General features: G+C 49.7%; 1 pseudogene across 1 annotated transcript; it reads left to right on the top strand.

Moving 5' to 3' along the window:
- Positions 1-1,372: 1,372 nt before the first annotated feature.
- On the top strand, positions 1,373-3,156 carry LOC149823160 (nematode resistance protein-like HSPRO2 pseudogene; annotated as a pseudogene). Its single transcript, XR_016435050.1, has one exon. The product of XR_016435050.1 is annotated as a nematode resistance protein-like HSPRO2 pseudogene (transcript).
- The last annotated feature ends 330 nt before the right edge of the window (positions 3,157-3,486 follow it).

Raw genomic sequence — 3,486 nt, forward strand, 5'->3', positions numbered from 1 at the left:
GTTGGATTTTGATTTTCATTCAATCAAAATTCAACGGGGTATGAAAAGGACCGGTTTTTCACATTTAAATTCAAAAGCAAAGCTGCCCGCTTTTCGCCAACATTCCACCGGAGTCAGGGAGAGCCTTATCCACACCCAAAGTTTCCATCTCAATGACCATATTAACCCTACTGATCAATCAAAGTTTACAAAGAACGCCACTCACAGTCACCCCCGTCCAAGGCGACGCCAGCGTTGAAGCTGAATAGCTGACTCAAAGTTGGAACGAGTGGCAATCGTGTGAGGAACGGGGGAATCAAGGGCGGTTTCGTTGCTTTTGACTGGAGTTTTCAACGCTGAAACCCAGAGTGGAACGCGGAGGAACTACGCCATGGAAGATCTGGACATAGTTTTTGTTTTCTTTTAGTTCGTGATGGAGCAAATTAAAATTGAATTGAAGACTGCGGTCGTAGTTCCGAGCAATGTTTTCAGTATCGGAATCGGACCTGTATCTTTTGGCCGATGATTCAGGTGGAATCGGCCAACAAATAATTAAAAAAAAATATTACGCATCGATCAGAACGCAATAATACGTGCTAAAGTCATTAAAATAATTATTTGTAAGTTATTTTTTATATTTATTAAAAATAACTGATTCGAGTCAGTATTATATATCGATTTTCTGGTGATACAATACGTATATGCCGATTCGGGTTCATATGAACCGATTCTGACAACACTGGTTCCGCGTTCCTTGTTTAATTATTTAATGCATATTATACTAAGAAGAAGAACGAAAGGGGTATTAAAAAAAAAAAGGTGACGTCGTGCTAGAGTTTGGTAAACGGATAAGCCCGCGGTAATCCGACTTTCTCTCATGGACTTTGAATCGATCCAGAAGAAATACAAAAATACAAAAAAACAAAAACCGGCAGCAAATTAAGGGAAGCTACCCTAGTTGGTAGGAGTAAGACAGTCTCTCGATCATTGACTGGAATGGCTAACAAGGGCTTCCCTCATATGGTAAGGGCGACTTGTGAAGGTCACCAAGTTGACGGTATGTCACAAGTTTGAAACCCATGGGCGATGTAGCTTGTGGCAAGGTCAAAGCTGGGTGTATTCTCCGGGGTGGGCAGGAGGAGCTTAAGAGTTTTTATCAACACAAGGTCAGCGAAGGTGCGATCGATAGAAACGAAAAATGCGAAAGGGTTTACCCCGGTTTAGTGTAAAACATGTGGCATAATGGTAATTTTACTTCGATGAAGGAGCAGTGTTCCTTGCACGACCACGATCACGGAGTTTGAAAGGAAAACCTCTGCTTTTCCTTGTAGACTCCGCTCCTTCTCTATATAAACAAAACCCCATCGTCCCTGCCTTCAACTACTATCACAACTCCTCTCTCTCTCTCTCTCTCTCTTTGCTAAAGAATCCTTTCTCTTTTTGTGAAGCTCCAACGGTATCTCCACCTGTAGAAGAAAAGGAAAATGATGGTAGATTTGGATTGGAACAGCAGCGTAATCGGATCTGGAACGAGAAACATGTCGCCGAATCTCGCCGGGAAATCAAGTAGCTCCGACGGAATCTTCCCAATAACCGAATATATGCTCGCCTGCGACGAGTTCTCGGAGCCTTCTCCGTCGGACGTGGCTGCCTACGAGCACTACCTCCGGCTGCCGGAGCTGTCGAAACTCTGGGGAACCAGAGAGTGGCCGGATTGGAAGAACGAGTCGCTCGTCAAACCCTCTCTACAGGGCCTCGAGATCACCTTCCGGCTCGTTTCGATCGTCCTCTCCGATTCGCGGCCCTACACTAACAAGGCAGAGTGGAGACGCCGGCTCGAGTCCTTGGCCGATCGCGAGGTCGAACTCATCGCGGCGTTCTGCGAGGAAGACGGAGAAGCGAAATCGCCGATCACCGCTCCGACGCTCGACCTCCGCGGCTCCGAGGCCGGAGTCCTGCAGAGGGACGGGAGCTCGCCAGAGGTGTGGAAGGTTCGGGGGTCCCTGACGCCGGTTCTGGTGAGCAGAACGAGCGAGCAGAGCCTCCTCCCTCGCCTCCGGACGTGGAAGAGGTCGGAAGAGACGGCGGAGAAGATCGGCCTCTCGATCGAGTGCCACATGCAGAGATCGCCCTTCACCCTGGGGATCGGTGAGCCAAACCTCGCCAGCAAACGGACCCTCCGGTACGATCTTGTCTGCAGGCCGTCCGATCTTCACGCTCTGAAGAAGAACCCGTTCGATCGCCGGATCGATAACGCTGAGAACCAGACGCTCTACACGGTGCACCAGATCCTGGAGGCGTGGATCTTCGTCGGGCGGGAGCTGATCCGTCAGATCGAGGGTCAGATCGACGGCGAGGGGTGGGAGGAGGCCGCGAGGGATTGCTGGCTCCTGGAGCGGGTCTGGAGGCTTCTGGAAGAGGTCCAGGAGCTCCACCTCCTGATGGACCCGGATGACTTCCTCCGCCTGAAGGGCCAGCTATCGATCGGGAGGTCGCCGGAATCCGGCGGTTTCTGCCTCCGGTCACAGTTTCTCTACGCCGCGACGACGGCGTCCAGGGACCTGAAGCACCGGGTTCCGGCGATCCTCGGGGTGGAGGCGGACCCGCGGGGCGGGCCCAGGATCCAGGATGCCGCGATGAGGCTCTTCCACCGGCACGGCAGCGGTCATGGGGCGGGGCGGATCCACCTGCTCCAGGCCTTCCAGGCCGTGGAGGCGGCGATGAAGCGGTTCTACTTCGGGTACCACCAGGTGGTGACGGTGGTCATGGGGAGCTTGGAAGCTATAGGCAACCACTCGTTCGCTGCCGCGTGTCCCGACGCCCTCTCCCAAACGTTCCTGGAACCGCCATATTTCCCTAGTTTGGACGCTGCGAAAACGTTTCTCGGGGATTTCTGGCTCTACGAATCCGGGGTGGGACGAAGGTAGGCTTTGGATGGTGTTGATCCCACTGGCAGTACAAGAAATGAAAACTAAAACGGGGTAAAAAAAGCAAAAAAAACAAAACACAGATGGACCAATCGCAGTTTAGTTTTTCATAGGTTTCAGTTTGTTTGTTTTTTTGAATTTTTGGTAAGGTTAGTGGATTCAAAATTCTTGTGTACCAGTAGTAATAATCTGATACATGGTGTAAATACAAGAAGGTAATTGCTTTATATTTAAAAGGGACGTGTTTGCAAGACTTTTCCGCTAATATTTAAGAGATTGGTCACTAAAATACTTTGAGCGAGCAGTTGAGCCCATGCTTGAAATTGTGCAGCATTTCATCATTAGTCTTATGGGGTTTTAGGCTCGAGAGATTGGATCTCAGAAATGAGATTCCATCAATTAAGCTAGCATTTTCTGTGGAAAATTTTGGATTAGCAATCTAAACGCCAATTTCGTGATGGATATTTGCAGGCCAAGGCACCAAAGTTTCCTAGGAGGTGCCCGTTCATACCCGATTCTGATGATTGAAGGGCCTGTCTGAATGTTCATGTCAGCAATATCATTTAGTAGGAATTGGTTG

The sequence above is a fragment of the Nuphar pumila genome, chromosome 10, assembly GCF_984573655.1.
Source record: "Nuphar pumila chromosome 10, dmNupPumi1.hap1.1, whole genome shotgun sequence".
Taxonomy (NCBI): Eukaryota; Viridiplantae; Streptophyta; class Magnoliopsida; order Nymphaeales; family Nymphaeaceae; genus Nuphar; species Nuphar pumila.